Source organism: Rousettus aegyptiacus, unplaced genomic scaffold, assembly GCF_014176215.1.
Source record: "Rousettus aegyptiacus isolate mRouAeg1 unplaced genomic scaffold, mRouAeg1.p scaffold_m13_p_3, whole genome shotgun sequence".
Lineage (NCBI taxonomy): Eukaryota > Metazoa > Chordata > Mammalia > Chiroptera > Pteropodidae > Rousettus > Rousettus aegyptiacus.
The window spans coordinates 96524744-96543159 of record NW_023416306.1 but is presented as its reverse complement, the minus strand read 5'-3'; the positions used below and the strand labels follow the sequence as shown (position 1 = coordinate 96543159).

At 41.0% G+C, this 18416-nt stretch overlaps 1 pseudogene; it reads right to left on the bottom strand.

Moving 5' to 3' along the window:
* Nucleotides 1–16211: 16211 nt before the first annotated feature.
* On the bottom strand, nt 16212–16974 carry LOC107514430 (annotated as a pseudogene).
* Between the last annotated feature and the right edge of the window lie 1442 nt (nt 16975–18416).

The window sequence follows — 18416 nt, the reverse complement described above, 5'->3', positions numbered from 1 at the left end:
GAGAGTAGTGATCAGTGATTACATGCTAAAATGAAAACTTCCTAGGGATAGACTTCATTGTCTCTGCAGGCGTGTGATATACAAATACACAAGTTTTGACACAAGGTGGAACAGCAACTATAAATGGGAAATCTCAGTTCCAGGGTCTATTGCTAACTAACTGCATATTAATTGGAAGGATCAATTAACTTTGCTGTGGCATACTTGCTTTCATAATAATAAGATTGAGTTTAATGCTATTTAGGTTCTTCTTTTTTTTTTTTTTCCAGCCTAAAAATCATGTTACTTGGCTACAAATGCATGTAAAGCTCTGTTTAAGAGTGACTGTGTCTGTTGGAAATTCACAGTATAAATTTTTGGAAAGACTCCAACACTTTATGCAACACATTGTTCTCAGAACTAATCTTGTAAGATAGGTATTGTTCCTACTTTCCTGGAAAGAAACCAAAATGCAGAAAAATTTACCTAGGTACTCCATGACCATTTATCTAATTTCTATCCCAACATATCAATCATTTGGCCAAAGCTGTTGTATTGACACTTTTGAAAACACATTTTGAAAATGAGACTGAATACCCTATAATCTGGAAGATACTCAAAGTATTTTCTACTCCAAATGGTTAGGAGGGTAGATGTTTCCCTATCTGGGGATATTCACGTCTATTAGAAAGTACAGAAATGTTGAACTGTAAAAGATGCCATAGAAGAGGACTTTTGGCTGCAGGTTTAAAATGGTTATTAAAAAAAATCATGCATAAGGAAAAGTATCTCAGGAGTGTTTCTTTATACCTCTTGTAATGACTTTATTTTCCTGATGGCCTTAGGACCTGGTGATCTTTATTCCAGATTGTTTAGTGTGACACCTAGTGGTAAGTGTCAGGTCCAGTTCTCTGATGTGGCAGGATGCTTTTGGAAATTTTGGGAGGTGCTGAGACTTTGACCTGTTCTTATGGCGGGGATTCCCCAAGGAGGTATCTTTTGTTTTTCTGCTACCTGGGAGACAGTTTTGAATAATGTGATGGAACAGGTTTTCTCTCTATCATATATAGCTCTGTACGGTTTAAATCAACAAACATTACAACTTGGGCAACACAGAACATACTTGGAAATCAGAAAACATGAGCAGAAGGGCCAGAAGAAGACAGCAAAAATTGATTTTTGGTTTAGAAAGACCTTTGTATTGTTCCTACTTAGAGTTCTCCCCACTGAACTGTCAAACATTTCAGCTAATCTTGACCACTTTAAAGATGTTAAACCTTAGCTAACTAATTTTTAATGTCCTTTGGCTTTTTTCTTTTTAATGCAAAAGGAAAAAGAACAGATGGGTTAACCTCAAAGCTGCTTTGTATGTCAGTACCTCAGTACAACCATAGGGAATGACAGGGTGGCCAGTGATGCTCCAGGGCTTCATTGTGGGTTAGAGCATCCCCCGTGGGAAAAGGAGCACCAGTGTGGGACTTCACCGTTTTTCTTGGGTGGGAAATGCACAGTGTGCACTGAACCTAATGCCTGAAGTGCCCAGTGGCCTAGCAGTGTGGAGTTTTTCTATAAGTTCAGCCAAAGGTCCAACATATTTGGCTTTTCTTAACATCACAGGCAGGATGTCCTGTGCCAGTTGCCCCAGCCAATTAAACTGAGGCTGTTTTAGTGCCAGCCAATTGAACTCCCAAGAAAGGCTCCCCATCTCAATGCAGCCAGGCTGGAAGAGAGAGGAGCCATGAGAGTCCTAAAGGTCAAGTGAGTAGGCACCCTGCTGAAGGGCAGCCCCGCCTTGCAATCAGAATTTATATTCTACTTCCAATCCCTGGCTCAGTTTTCATTCCTCCTGTAGTGGTTAGCAGCCACCTGCATCCATCCCCCTCAAAACCTGGAGCTCCTGAGCTCTGAATTTCCCCATAGGAAAATAACTGTCAGGATTTTCTTTCATGGTGACCTGAAAATAAGACTGTCAAAGCCTTTCTGTGTTTCTTTTAATCCTGCAATTATTTAATGGGGATCAAAGCTTTAAAGGGTATCGAACTCAAAATACCTACCCATAAGGGCCGCACAGCTTTCCCAGGTGAGTGAAGCTGGCCATGTGAGTCCAAGGGGGAATGGTGGCATCGTTCACAGTCCAGACCTGAGAGAGCATGTCCCTCATACCCAGCTCAGACAATTTTTGCCAAATAGCATTTTTAATTTAGTACTTTTAAAAAATTCCATTGTTAAAGAAAAAAATTAGAAAGTGAATTTTGATGTGAACATTTGATGTGAACATTTTCAAATTTAAAAGTTTTGTGAAAACCAAATAAAATGCATTTCTTATGGCTACATCAAGCCAACAGGCCCTGGGATTACAACCTGTTTTTCAGCCAACATATGTTTTCATGGTGCTTTGGGGGAAGAGACCTGCTTTCAGCTACCTTGGTCTCTGCTCCTCCCCGTAACCAGAGACTGGGGGTGGAGCATGTCCATCCAGGATGTGTTTGGTATGCCCCTGACAGGCAGGGTTGGAATCAGACGCTCTAAGCCCTGAAAAAAATGTTACCCCTCCCCTAAAGAATTGTTAAACACTATACCGTAAAATAAGTATAAAAAGTTCAACTAAGTTATGGTTTTTCTCGCAAAGACTTTTTTCCTTTTAATTAAAATTCTCTCAGTAAACATCTCTTTGGGGTGTTCCTGTTCTGCCAGTGTCCCAACCATATGCCTGTTGGGTAATCTGCCCCTAGGGAAGGAGGAGACCTGCCCATGACACCCCTGCACGTGTCAACCCCTAGCTAAAATTCCTGGCTCTCCTTTTTCACTGATCGTTGGAAGTAACCAAGTAGTACCTATAGGTGTGTAGATTGTTCATGCTCTGTTGTGTTTGGGGAGGAGTAGTTGGATCAGGAAGGGGTGTAGGCTTAACAGCACATCGCTTCCTCTTCATGTCAGTATATGTGTTCTTTTGTCTTGGGTGTAAATTCATTCTGCGTTTAGTCAGGGTATAAGGTGACTTAGCACTGGGGCAGTTCCACACAGAAGCCTGGAACTCAGCTGGATATGGTACGTAAATGACAGGAGGTCCCTATTTGGGCACCATAATCAGGTGAGGGACTCATGATCCTTTTCAGCGTCAGAGGCAAAATCCACCACCAGAAACTATATGAGGATGTGGAATTTTTTCTTTTTTTTTCCTCTATGGTCTAAGGTCTGGGGAATGGTTTAGGACAAAAGCAAACAATCACAGCTGCTAAAAGATTTGCTTCCAATTAAAAATAGAGTAAAGATTTTAGGAACCTTGATCCTTAGTCCTTTCTTGTGATCACTAAGATAATGTCTTTCCCAAACTTCTTTTCAGAGCCTCTGTTATCTGGAGTAGAGCCCCAGATTACTTGGAGACATATTAAGAATTGAAATGTCTGAGGCTATGCATGGGGGAGACCTATAAAAATATTATGAAATAGTCTTTGGTCGATTTTTAAATAATGGAAGCAAATCGAGTAAGCAGGGTCACAAACAGAAGCCATGAGAAAGGAGAAAGGGGGAAATCGGCCTGGAACATTTTTCCTTTGTTACTAGGTCTCAGCTGTCAGAGTCCAGTCCTATGACTGTGACATACTCCCTCTGGATAAGTCACTCGGCTTGGCTCAGGAACGCTCATCATTTCCTATATCTGGGCTGTTTATAGGCTACAGTTTAGGGATTATTTTACCAAGAACATTTATATTTTCAGAAAGTGAGGTAGATTAATGCATCACCAAGGCTTTAAATGCTAATGTTTACAACTTGGGCCAATTTAGAAGAGAAGTTAAAGGGTGTGGGAGAAAAGGCAGAGGGGTGCCACCTGCATTCACTGATGGAAACTCAAGAGGCTAGGGGGAATGCGGCTGGGGTGACAGCACGGGTATGGGTGTTGGTAAGTAATCCGTATGAACATGGTAAGAGCAGGGAAGCACAAATACAATCTAGTCAGCCTTGGCTCTGTGCCTCGAAGGGCTCAGATCCGCCCCCAGGATGCCAGAGCATCAGAGCAGGACGGTAGAGGGAAAGATAAAGATTCACAGGAGAAAGAAGAGGCTGCATTCAGCGCAGGACCTGGAGTACGGAGAGTTAGGTAAGGAGCAACAGTGGAAGTTTCCCTTCACAAAAATCAGAGTCGACACCAGGATGAGCACAGTATGGATGTACTGTCTGTAGCGACATCTTCAGGCTGTCTGTGGAATAACTGTTTTTCGAGGAATCATGTTCTCTTAAAGAGGGGATTTTAGGAAAGTTGGGTTGAGAGTGTGCAAGGAGAGTAGATATTTAGATGTGACTATAGTGCATCATTTATCACAGCCCCAGGGGAAAACTGTGAGCGATCCCTCTCCTAAAATCCCCATAGCTGATCAGTTCAGTCTGCTTTTGAAATGACTCCAGCCCATCCCCTTTCCATGTCTACCATCCCCCACCTTCACAAAGGCCCTGTTTTACCATAGTAGCCTCTCAATTTGTTATTTATGTTTTTTGAATACTTGGCACTTGATATGCTTTATCCTATTTAATCTTCACAACCATTTACTTAGGTGCTATCATTATCTCTTTTCAAGGAATTTGAGGCTCAGAAGTCACTCAGGAGCCAGCATTCAAACCCATCACCCTATGCTGCCCTCCCACTGTTCTTCTCCATACTCTAAAATATTGTTTGACTGTTCCTATTTAAAAATTTTTCAAAGGTATTGGCACACATTATGTCATATTATCTATAGTGTTAAAAATTCATTTTTAAATCGAAATATTTGCACGTGGTTAAAAAATAGTATAAAAATTCAAGTAGTATAAAAAGGATTACAATTATCCAATTACATCTCCTTTCATTACTGTTTCTAACACACATTTTCACCATGTTATTTTTCGGTGACAAGACCTCAGGGCCTGCAGGACAGAGTCTGAATTCCTCTGGCAGCATTTAAAGCCCTTCAGAGTTAGACCTCTCCCAGCTTGGCCACTCCTACTCTGCGTATCTCCCCAGCAACACTCTGCCCCAGCTGCTCTGGTCTTCACTGGGATATGTCCTCCCTGTCCGAGGACCAACTTCCTCCCACTTCCTTGCCAGCCTCCCAACCCTTCCACTTTCCAAGAATCCTTCTCTGTCTTCCTCTCACTGGAGCGTGCCGCCCTCCTCTGAATCTAAGTCTAACGGTCTGTCTTGGGACATCGAGCCTGTGGTCACACATTGCCTTGTACTGCTTAGTTATTGTTCGTGTTCCCTTTTGACTCTAGTTAGGCATTAAGGATATGGGGCGGAGTGGGAACTGTTGGGCGGGGGAACATGGGTTTCTTTGTCCCCCTCATCTAGTCCACTGTTTAAGTTGTAAGTATCCTCTTTAGACCTGACATAATTGTTCTTTGACTCTTCTCTGTTAGTACCTCACTCTTCATCTAATCTGCTTTTTTTCTGTCGAGCTCATCTGGTCCAGCTTCTGACTTGGAGTGAGCTGTTGTTCCCATTTTCAAAGGAAGGAGCTATTGTGGAATACAGGCTATTAGGAGTAAGCAGAGCCACCATAGAACCCAACCCACCAGGGGGATTGGAGCGCTTGCGAGGCGCGAAGAGATTTTAGATAGACCTACATGGTGCCTCCTTCTCTTCTTTCCTTTAACATCTAGTGTGGGACCCGGTTTAAGTGGGAAGACTCTGCTTTTCTGAAAACCTCAGTGTGAAATAATTGAGGTCCTTGGAGGCTTGCCTGTGACTTAGTTCAGCTTCCCGGGATGAGAGGTTAAAAGGAAATTGGGGCAGAAGCTATAGTTTAGAGACATTAGATGAACATTTGCCTAGACTATCCCCCGTGTCAAAACTCCTGTGGGGACATAGGATGAGGAGAAGGAGGCTGAATTGGTCTATTCGGTTAAGGGGTTGCCCAGCAGGGCAATGGATCATCAGAACTCCCACCAGTGGACTGCAAGGCTGAAGCCCATGGACACGTGACTTGCTGGACCTGGCAGAGGCACAGCTGTTATGACCCAGCAGCTGCCCTTTCGGGGTGATTTTTGATGACTTTCAGGAGCAGCAGCACTTCCAACACAAAATATCATCCCTCAAGAGTATGACCTAGCTTAACAAAGCACACACAAACTCACCTAGTCAGTATTTAAAATGAAAAGTCATTGGTGTGCCAAGAATGATATACAGTTTGTAGTCCATCTGACTGAGGCAACATCTAGAACAATTTATTTCTCAGATAAGTTCCTCTTAAAGAGGAAATCCTGGAGAGGAGTTTATCATCCACATCTTGGACCCTGATCACAGAGAACTTTATTCAAATAACATTGTATGTGAACATACGTTAAATAGTTTTTATAAAAGTAGCACAGAAACCTATTAGACATATTAGATGTCAGGGCATCTTGGCAACTTTCCGCTGTCGAAGACTTTGCCTTCTTACTTCAAGTTGTATTCTCATTTCAGGTCTAGTGATTTGTCAGGCCAACCCTAGGTGATTCATATTGGCAACAGCAGGATTGAAAATTAACATAGATGTGCATGGGAGGGTTGCTGTCTGAAGAGTGTCAAAATGAGGCTAAAAATAGGTGGGGGTTCCTGGGGCAGCCTTTTCGTGGCCACAGGCACCACAAAAGGAAAACTCAATAGGGGAAATCTGCCCACAAGAGAGGACAAAAGCCCCAACCTTTGTCACCCCTTTTGCCCCACAGAGAAAGCTCAAGGTGACAATGAATTTGGTGTTTTCAAAATGTCATAACTCCTACAGACAGGATCTCGTGTCTTCCCACCCCCAGTCCTGTGATCAGAGGCTTTCCCCCTGGGTCAATGCATTTTTCTTAGTTCCTGCTCCAGGATCAAGCACAGATGTCTGTCTCTAAACTCCTGTAGCTAGCTGTGTTTAGTCAAAGGACTGGATAAGATAAAGGAAAGGTGAGATATTGACACACATGGCAAATATGAAAAAAGTGATCTTTAAAAGAGAAAAGTATACATAAAGAAAAAATAAACGTTAATTTGTCAAGCAGTTTTTAAGCATTTGTTTTGAGCCAGAAAATAAAATGGGCCTGTTCTCAAGGAGCTTATAGGCCGGTGGGGAGAAAATTAGACAAATGAGTGATTCTAGTAAGGAGTAATAAAGGCTATGGTTGCGGTAAGAACAAAGTGCTCAGGGAACATGGAACAGGGGAAACTCAGTCAGACGGGGAGGGTTGGTCAAGGACAACTTTTAAAGGCCAAGGAGTCAGAAAAGGGGAAAGGACAGGACAAGTGAAGGTCAAGTCTGTGGTACAGTACAGAAGTATGAAACAAGCAGTTGCACATGGCTTGGTGTAGGGTGGAGGGAGATGAGAGCGTTAGGAGGGAGTTGGTGCATGGCTGTGTGACTGAGCAGAGAAGTTGGAACAGCGTTCTGAAAGCCAGAGAGCCGCCGAGGTACTTTACATGGCAGCTGTCATCAGTGTGTGTGTTTTGGATGACAGTATGGCAAATAGACTGGAGTGGGTTAGGCATGAAGCTGGTGACCAGTGAAAAGCGGTGACTGAAGGGTGAAGGAGAGATGGGTAAAGAAGGATCTCAGAACAAGGATTTGCAGGTCTCAGAGACTAATTGGATGGAGAGAGAAGCATCTGGGAACTCTCAGTTTCTGACTTGGGTTACGTAGTGGGAAAATAAGAGGAAGAGTGGGTTGGGGGAAAAAAGATGAGTTTTGTCTTAGACATCTTAATTTTAGGGGCCTGATGGATATGTAACAGGTGATTTAATGTGAGGAGTTTTAAGAGAATGAAATACTTGGAAGTCATCAGCTTACTGGAGAAGTAGCTAAAGTCAGGGTGTGGACACCACCTAGGAATTATATGTAGAGTTCCAAGAATGAAGACGGGAACATCGGCATGCAAAGAATGAGCTGAGGCTAAGAAATCAACAAAGGAAACTGAGAATATCCAAGAGATGGAAGGGAAACCAGAAAAGAGGGCTGCCCCAGAAGCTGAAAAAGGTGAGAGGTTCCAGAAGATGGTCATTGTAAAAGTGTCAAGTGTGGCAAGAGTGTGTGTCTGAGTGAATTGCTCACTAATTCAGGCTAACTCTAGAAGAAAAAGGCCAAGCTGAAAGAAAGTTTTACTTAGGATGTGATGTTTAATTACTTGCAAATATACAATTACAAGGCTAAGGAAAAGGTTTCTTAAGGGCTGTGATTGAAAGATTTACCGTTAGTGCATTAAAAGCACATGATAAAAATTTAGCATCTCTTTCACTTTGTAAGTTCAGATGGAGGAAGATGAAGTTAAGAGATGTGTCCAAGGTCACACGGTTAAAAAGATCAGCACTAAATCCAGATCTCTAGATAAATAGCCCACTGTTCTTCCCTCTATCAGTGGCGCGTTCTCAAACTTCAGTTAGTGTTAGAGTCACCTGGAGGGCTTATTAAATTTTAATTAAAATTAAAAAAAATTTCAATTACAGTTGACATTTAATGTTAAATTAGTTTCAGCTGTACAGTATAGTAGTTAGATATTTATATAACTTACAAAGTGATCACCCTGATAAGTCTAGTACCCATCTGACACCATACATAGTTATTGCAATATCGTTGACTATATTCCTTATGCTGTACTTTGCATGCCCATGACCATTTCGTAACTGCCATTTTGTTCTTTTTAGATTTCTTTCTGTGGATGTCTCTCACTCCTCCACCTTTCCATTTTGTACTTCTTAATCCCTTCCCCTTTTGTACCTAGTCCCCGACCCCCCTCCCATCTGGCAACCATCAGTTTGTTATCTATGAATTTGTTTCTGTTTTGTTTGTGCTTTTCATTTTATAGATTCCACATATAAGAGAAGTCACATGGTCTGAATTATCTCGCTTAGCATAATACCCTCTATGTCCATGCATTTTGCCACAAAAGGTTAAGATTTCATTCTCTTTTATGGCTGAATAATCGTCCATCGTATATATATGTACCACCTATTTATCCATTCATCTTTTGATTGGCGCATTTAAAGCATTTACACTTAAAATCATTATTGATAGGTATGTAGTTATTGACATTTTATTATTTACTGATTATTATTTTTTTCGCTTCTCTGTTCCTTTCTTTTTCTCTCTTCTGTATGTTAATGACTTTCTATATAGTATTGTGTTTAGTTTCCTTTTTCTTCTTGTATCTCTCATGTAGATTTTTGGTTTGTGGTTACCACATGCTTCATATATAACAAGCCATGTTTATAACAGTCTATTTATGTTGATAGTCACTTAAGTCCAAACACATTCTAAAATTACTACCATTTTTATTCACTCCCTCCACATATGTTTTTGTCATTATTTTTTACTTCGCGTCTATGTTTGTGTATATCCTTTACTGCTGTAATTACATATGATCTTCCTACTTTTGCCTTTTATCCTTTGTATTAGCTTTAGTGTTGGTTGATCCACTGCTTTCATTATGTGTTTGACTTTGTTAGTGAGAATCTTTCTTCTTTGTGAAATTTTCTTATTCATATTTTTTATTTTTTTCTTCTTAAATAAGTCACTTTGACATTTCTCGTAATACTGGTTTGGTAGTGGTGAACTTCAGTTTTTTCTTGTCTGGGAAGCTCTTTATCTGTCCTTCGAGACTTAGTGATAGCCTTGCTGGGTAAAGTAATCTTGATTTTAGATCCTTGCTTTTCATCATTTTGAATATTTCATGCCAACCCCTTCTGGCCTACAAGATTTCTGTTGAGAAATCAGCTGACAGCCATGAGAGCTCCCTGGTAAGAAACTGCTTTCTCTTGATGCTTTTAAAAGGCTCTCTTTGTTTGTAACTTTTGGCATTTGAATTATGGTGTATGTTGGTGTGGGCCCTTTCAAGTTCATCTTGTTTAGGACTCTGTGATTCCTAGCCTTGTTTGTCTATTTTCTTTGCTAGGTTAAGGAAGTTTTCAGTCATTTTTCTTCAAATAGGTTTTCAATTCCTTGCTCTCTCTTCTCCTTCTGGTACCCCTATGTATGAATGTTGGTACACTTGATCTTATCCCAGGGGTTCCTAAACTATCCTCATTTTAAAAATTCTTAAACCTTTTGGCTGCTCCAGTTGCGTGTCTGCCAAATTGCTTATTTCAGCCTCTGCTTCATCTAATGTGCTGTCGATTCGTTCTAATGTATTATTTTGTTTTGTTGTTCTTTTTTTTTTTTTTTTACTTTCCTCTAAAGTATTCATTTCAGTTATTGTATTCTTCATTACTGACTGGTTCTTTTATGATTTCTATCATTCTCACTGAGTTCATCTATTTTTCCCCTAAGTTCACTGAGCATCCTTATAACCAGTGTTTTGAACTCTATCTGGTTGATTGCTCGTCTCTATTTTGTTTAGTTCTTTTCCTGGTGTTTTGTCCTGTTCTTTCATTTGGGAATTTTTTTTTATCTCCTCATTTTGGCTGCCTCCCTGTGTTTGTTTCTGTGTATTAGGTAGATATGCTATGTCTCCCTATCTTGGCAGAGTGGCTTTATGTAGTAGGCGTCCTGTGGGGTCCAGAGATGCAGTCTCCCTGTTCACCTGGGTTGGATGCTCTACTGTTGTAGTTGAACCTTGATTATTGTTGGCACACCAGTGGGTGGGATTGACTTCCAGGCTGACTGGCTGTCAGGACTGGTCATGACAACAGTAGACAATCTGTTGCGCGAGGGTGGATTGGCTTTAGTGGGTTTCTGGTGCCTGCCGAGTCCTCCTTTTGGGTGTGTCATTTGTAGTGCTTAATGGATGGTGCTCTGGTGTGGTCTGAAGCTCGCCACCAGATATATTGCTTCTGCAGCCTCTGGGGAGGGGCTCTGGTGGAGGCCAAGGTCAGCTGCTGCCTGCATTCAGCCTAGGGTCACCCGGTAGGAGCTACAAAGTGACCTGTGGTTAGTAGCTGCTTGTGCTGGGCTTGGAGGCACCTGGGAGAGGTTATGCTATGAACCAAGGCCAGCTGCCACTAGTGCTGGGCTTGGGGCTACTTAGCAAGAGGTTCAGGGAATGCTGAGGCCAGCTGCTGCTTGTTTGGGGTTTGTGGACCTTTGAGAGATTTTAGAAAAGTTCTCAGGGCTGGTCCAGGCGGACAACTTGTGTGGATTCGCCTCTGAAAAATGTTCCTTCTAGCCTGGTGCCTGAGTTAGGTGGGGCGTGGTCTTCGGGAATCAGCAGAGTCGGGTGGGAGCAGTGTTAGGTTGATGGAGACTCAGATTTGGTGTCTGCCTGTGCCTGCAGGCTGTGTTGGGGGTGGGCTCAGTAAGGGAATAATGATGTCTGCCAGCACCAGAGAGAGCTGCCCCTTCAGCCCTTGCCCTAAAGCCAGACAATCCAGTTCCTCCCTATATGTCCCTGGTGCTTTTTGAGCTGCTGTCCCTCCTCTGGAGCTTAGGATGAGCCTTTGTGAGTAGTTTGTGCATAAGCCCTTTAAGAGGATGCCCAGGTCTATGGCAGCCCTCCATCTCACCTAGACAGTATCTCTGCTGATTTTCATGGGGAAAATGTTATGGGGACTCTTCAGCACTTGAGCGCTGGGCTGTTGAGCCTGGTGTGGGGCTGGGACCCCTTGCTCCTCAGGGGGAACCTCTGCATATGAGATATTGCTCCTGATTCTTAACTGCCACACGTGGGTGTGGGACCAGTCTGTTTAGCCTCTCTGCTCCTCCTACCAGTCTTGATGTGGCTTCTTTACATCCTTAGTTATAGGACTTCTAGTCATCTAGTCTTTAGGTGGTTCTTAAGAGTGTTTGTTCTATAATTTAGTTGTAATTTTGATGTCGCGGGAAGAGCATTTATCACTGTCTTGACCAGGAGTCCTAGAGTTACCTGGAGGGATTTTAAAACATGCTTTGCTAAGCCTCACACCCAGAGATTTTAATCCAGTAGGTCTGGCTTGGGGCTTGAGGATGTATTTCTTATGAATTCCAAATTCTCTATTGCTTCTGGCCAGGGACCTCACTTTGAGAACCACTTTATCTCTAACACTTAAAAGTACTTGAGGGTTCTAGCAAGCAGCTAGGTTTCCCAGTTTGATTAATCATTCTCTAAGAAACCCTTCTTATAATATTAATTTGCTTAGAAGCAATATATTCTTCATGTAAATTGGAGTGTACTTGTGGAATGTATGAATAAGGAATTGAAGTTTATGCATTCAAAACTGTTTTGAACACTTGCATTGTTCTAGACACTCTTCTAGGCACTGGAGATACAGTAAAAAACTCTGCCCTTAGAGAGCTTATCTTGTGCATGAGACACAAAGATACTAGATAAATAGGAAAATATATGTTAGAGTGCTAAGGAGAAAAATAAATCAGGGCAAAGGGATAGAAATGTCAGGGTGACTAGAAAGATAGAAATGTAATACTGAAGAAAAGATCTGAAGGAAGGAAGAGAGTGAGCTCTCTAGACATGAAGAGGAAGAAGAGTGAGAGTGGTGTTCAGTTAGTGCAAAGGCCCTGAGGTGGGAGCACTCTTTGAGGAACATCGGGGAGTCAGGGTGGGTGAAGTTGGGTGAATCAGAGGAAGAGTATTAGGAAATGAAGTCAGACAACAGATAATGCTCGGATCTTAAGAACTGTTTTTTAACAACATTCAGAAAATGCAGTTCCCTCCACCAAGTGGCTAATGAATTTGCTCAGCAGCTAACTTCCCTAAACAATTGAATCCAGACCAGTTTGGAGAGGCAGATATACAAGGAAATGTGTTTCTTTGGCCACCTTTTATGTGTATGTGTGATTTACCCTATCCCCCATTCTGACCTCTTCACTGAATTCTGAGATAATTGCTCTGGCAATGTCTGCCAATTTTTCTTTCTTTTCTTTCTTTTTTTTTTTTTTTTTAACAGAATTACATTGTCTGCACTTCTGGGAAAAACTGACCCCGCCTATATGAGTCGTGGGGTGGGCTGGGCGGTGGCTCAGACCTTCAGTTTGACAGCCTACATTCTTTTTATGGTCAAACCTTTTCTGGCCCACCCATTACCACCTGTAATGGGGGAAAAAGATATTAACACATTAAAAGATGGGATAGGATGTTTTGTCTTTCTGGAAGATTACTGAATTTATATTCAAACATATAGAAATCTTTAAAGTAATAGTTGCCACAGTGAAAGGCAAACTACTAGACTGGATGGATCATCGTCCTAAGGAAGTTTTGCATTTTCTTATATTCTCGCATAAACAATATGACCTGGCATGGAATTGAGTGTATGGCACGGTAAAGTGCTTGACTGTTGTCTGTGGACCCTGGATTAGGTCCTGTACAAAAACACAGGACTGAAAAGATGCAGTTCTGAGCTCTAAGATTGTGTTGTAGAGCTCTAAGATTGTGTTGAGAAGGTAGGGATATTTATAAAGATTAATATTTTCACATTGGTACATGGGAAATATTTTCTAGCAAAACAAAAGAGAATTCTAAGCTTCCCTCACAATTCGATTTTGAGTCTTCAGAGGCTACATTTGTTTCCTTGAACAGAATATAGTTTTGAGCCATATTGGCAAGTTATCAAGTTATCTGTGGGTAAAAATTACAAAGTAGTAGATATAAAAACTCATGAGTTTTCATTCAGGACTTTTCTTTCCAGACTCGAATTGGCTCTTAGTGACTCACGCAGAGTAGAAGATGACTTTCTGTAGGTGAAGTTTCCCCACTACCTGGAACAGGCCCTCTGTCCCATCCAGACAAGTACACTGCATAAGGGCTGCTCCAAGACCCTGGGCAACTGGCCCTGATCCTAAGATCTGAGGGCTTTTTGGGGCAGGGACAATTTTTTCTTGATCTCTAGAATCTTAGATGGTAGGGGCTGAAGTGACCTTTAAGGTCATTTAGTCCGACTATTCATTTTATGCTTAAAGCATGTCTCAATAGCCTTACCAAGTGGTTTAGCAACTTGGGTAACACACCTCTGGTGTTTGCACCTGGGAAGAGTATTAGGTGAGAAAGGAGACCCCAATTCCATGTACTCAGGAGAGCCTTTGTGCAAGAGGTAAGTTTTGATGCGAGTAATCTGTTCAGTTAGAATGTAATGCAGTCCAGTTAAAAGAGAGGAAAAGGAAACTTGGCTAATTCCTCTTTTCTTCTGCCAAGTGAAACAATATTGTGGATGGAGACTCAAAAACATCTTTTTGGAAAATAGCTAAACGGCAAGCATGTTACACTCCTATTTCCCTCTGAAAGAAAAACAATCCCAAATGCCAGACTACAAAAGCGAAATACTTAATAGTGCCCCCCGCCCTGCAGCAAGCCATCATTCATTGTCTCTACCAACAAAAACACGTTTTACTGTCCAGTCTTTACATGAATCACTCTGTGAAAATGGTAGCAAATGTAATAACTCCAGACAGCCACAATTATCTAAATGTCTCCTTATTAGCCATTTGAATGGCTAAAGCCTTATAATCAAATTATAGTGAGTGCTAATTGAAATCTATTCTGTGTAATTAGGTATCAGAATTTGATTCCAATATTGTTAAATTACAGACAAGGCCCATCAAGTTACACTAAAAATGTAAGCTCAGTGGCAAGGGAGATGGATTCTTTCAATAAACATAGATCAAACTGGAACAGGTTTGTACAGTGTCACTGCCACCTGCTGGACGTAGTAGAATTGCAGAGACTATCTTTCCTTGGATGTGGGGCACAGCTATGTTTTCCTAACCCAAGCAGTTTCTTGACAAGCAAGAGAAACTGCTCGAATTTGTAATTCTCTGGTTGAACGTAATTAGCGGAGAGTATTCATATTTATCGTTTCTGGAAGAAGCAGCCAAGTAGATTATAGCCGGGAGGGCATATGTTGGCAAAAGCTAGAGGTAAAGTAGGATGGACTCGATGGGATCAGGTAATGGAGTGCCGCTCCGTGAATGGTTACAGAAATGAGCCTGAAAACGCCCCATGGCCCAGGTGACTTCCCTCCTCCTCTAGTCTCGGCTGATGGCAGATTCACTCTTTGTAATACCCCTAGAAGAAATAACATTTATGGAATCTCTACTATGGTATGAACACAGTCTCAAAATCCTGTTGGGTAATAGAAATATAAAATGGATCCCTTCTTCAGGCAGTCTGTAACCAGTTCTGTGGAGAGATTAGAGAAAAATACACAATCCCCTATACCAGCAGTTAAGGACTGACTTTCGTCCTATAGGAGTCTCCTGAGAAAGAATGCTTGGGATGTAAATTGTGTGAGGCTTTGCCGTCATGGCGTTGCTTTAATTCTAAAATCATGCTTGAGATAGTTTGGCTAGATAAAGTATAATTCTCTCTCACCTGTTGAATGCATAGGGAACCTTGACTGTAAAATATATGTCCCTGGAATGTGAAAGGTAGTAGAGAGATGGCAAGTTAGATTTGTTGCTTAATTTAACTACGTAGAAACTTGAGGTCACGTATCTGCATTCTGGATTGGGCCTAAAGTAGCCCTGATTTTTTTAAAAATTGTATTTATAAATACATATAATATAAAAATTGCTGTCTTAACCATGTTTAAGTACACAGTTTAATGGTATTAATTACATTCTTATAGTTGAGCAACCATCACCACCATCCATCTCCAGAACTCTTTTTGTCTTGCAAAACAAACTCTGTACTCATTAAATAATAACTCCCCATTTCCCCCTGTCCCCAGCCCCCATTTAATATAAATGGAATCATACAGATATATCTTTGAGACCCTCTTTACAATTCTTTTGGGTATATTCACAGAAGTGGAATTACTGGATCACATATTAAATCTATATTTAATTTTTCGAGGAACCATGATACCATTTTCCACAGTGACTGTGTCATTATACATTTACACCAGCAGTGGACAAGGGTTCCAATTTCTCTACATCCTCACCAACATTCGTTATTTAGGATTTTCTGATAGTAGCAAGATATGAAGTGATATCTTATTGTGGTTTTGATTTACATTTCCCTAATGATTCGTGATGTCGAGCATTTTTTTCAGGTGCCTATTGGCCATTCGAATATCGTCTTTGAAGAAATAGCTACTCAAGTCTTTTGCCCATTTTTGAAGCAAGTTATTTGTTTTTTGTTTAGTTTTGGGCATTCTGTATATATTCTGCATATTAATCCCTTACCAGATATGTGATTTGCATAGGTTGTCTTTTCACTCTGTTCAAAGTGTCTTTTTTGGGGGTGTCGGTTACCAATTTCTCTATTTGAAGGAATGGTACAAATGAAAGGATTTAAGTAGATATTTTGGTAAAATCTTTAGAAAAGGTAAAGGTAGCTTCAACATGCTTGCACTGGCTTGGCGACCAGGGGAGTCATGCCTGTGGCTATGGGAAGTCATTTCCATTGGCTCTGTGGGTGTGTTTGTCAAAGAGATACCCTGGCATGCCAAGTTTTCCAGCCCCCATCCTGTACGAGTTGGTTTTGAAGTCCCTCACTCAATTCTTTGATGTACTTCACCTGCTCATTCAGGTAATGAGTCTTAATGAAGTCACACAAGTATATGTTGTTTTTGTCAGTGGCCAGTTTGTGCAGTTCCAGTAGTGACTGATTCATGCTTTGCAAGTGTAATGCATTCAGCCTGTTCTCCCAGTCCTCACAATCTGGTTTCTTAATGTTCCGAAGGAAGACTCAGTCACCTCATTTCTGCAACTTCATCAATTTCTTAGCAAGTTCTCTCTCCTCTTGAGATTTGTGAAGAAAATATTTGGCGAAGTTCTTCAATGTCACATCATTGCAGTTAAAGTCATAAGACATGGACAGGTAGACTCAGGAGTTGTATGCTTCAATTTGATCTGCTGGGTGATGGTGGCTTCTGAGTCCTTGTGGTAGTTCTGGTCAACCCATGCATGAGGGGGGCACAGTAGTCATAGTGGTGGTTAGAGAGAGGTGGCAGTAGCCGCCCAGTGCAGGAGCAGCAGTAGGGGCTTTAGGTGGTCTGTGAGGGGTGACAGAGGGCTGGCTCTGTGTGGCCAGCAGGGCTGGGGGATTAGTGCCTCTTTCCTCCAGGCACTGTTGAAGCAGGAAAGTGTGGCAACTCGAGAAAGACTGTTGGAGGTGTCCTTTGATGTAGAAGTTTTTAATTTTCATTCACTCCAACTTGTCTAGTTTTTCTTTTTTTGCCAGTGCTTTTGGTGTCATAGCCAAAAAATCATTGCTAAATCAATATCGTGTAGCTTTTGCTCTGTTTTCTTCTACTGTAGGTCTCATATTCAGGTCTGTGATCTATTTTGACTTAATTTTTGTATATGGTTTTAGGTAAGAGTCCAACTTCATTCTTTTGTATGTGGATATGCAGTTTTCCCAGTGCCAGTTGTTGAAAAGACTGTCCTTTCTCCTGTTGAATGGTCTTCACACCTTTGTAGAAAATCAGTTGACAATCATCAGTATGTGAGTTTATTTTCAGGATCTCTATTCTATTCCATAGGTCTATGTCTATTTTTATGTCAGTGCTATACTGTTTTGATTACTGTAACTTTGTAGTACTAAAATCAGGAAGTATGAGACCTTCAACTTTGTTCTTTATAAATATCATTTTGGCTATTCTGGGTCCCTTGGGGTATATGAATTTTAGAATGTTATTTTCTATTTCTGCAAAAAATGTCATTGGAATTTTAATAGGGATTGCATTGAATCTATATATCATTTTGGGTAGTGTGGGCATTTAAAAATATTAAGTCTTCTAATCTGTGAACATGGGATGTGTTACCATTTATACATGGCTTCTTTAATTTCTTTCAGCAGTGTTGTTTTTTCATTCTATAAGTCTTTTACCCCCTTAGGAAAGTTAATTCCTAAGTATTCTTTCTGAGGCAATTGTAAGACAGTTTTTAAAATTTCCATTTGAAGAGGAAATTTGGGGAATTTCATTAAAACTAATCAGCTTCTGTAAATATGCTTGCTTTCTGCAAATAAGCTTACTGCATGCAAAGAGCTTCAGCAAAAGCTCTCTTGCACTTTGCTGGACTTGCAAATGTAACTGTTTGTGCCTTAGCTCCACTAATGTAACTATTTGTACCCTAGCAGCTCTCTTTCTGTAGCAATTTGTATCTGTCCGCAATCCCGGAGGACTCCTGCCTTTACCAATGTTACTAGTTGTAGTTTCCATAGCAACCCCCATCATCTGTTTGAGTTCAAACTGACCAATTAGCTTGTGTAAAATTCTAGTATCTAAGCAATATTTCAACTGAGCCCACTGTCCAGATCTTCAGAACACTAGCTCGTCTGGGACCATACGAAGTAAATTTGAATTCTTCTCTCCAAGTTACTGCTTGGTTTTTCATTGAATCGAGTTTTGGAGTTTTTGGGATATTTTTCCACAACATGTCCAGTTTGTTTATTATCAGCATATAGAAATGAAACGATCTTTCTGCATTGACTTTGTATTCTGCTACTTTGCTGAATTCATTTATTCTAAGGGTTTTTGCATGGAATTTTTTAGGTTTTCTATGTATAAGATCATATTATCTGGGAACAGAAATAATTCTTTTTCCTTTCAAATATGGATGCCATTTATTTACCTGTTCTGGCTA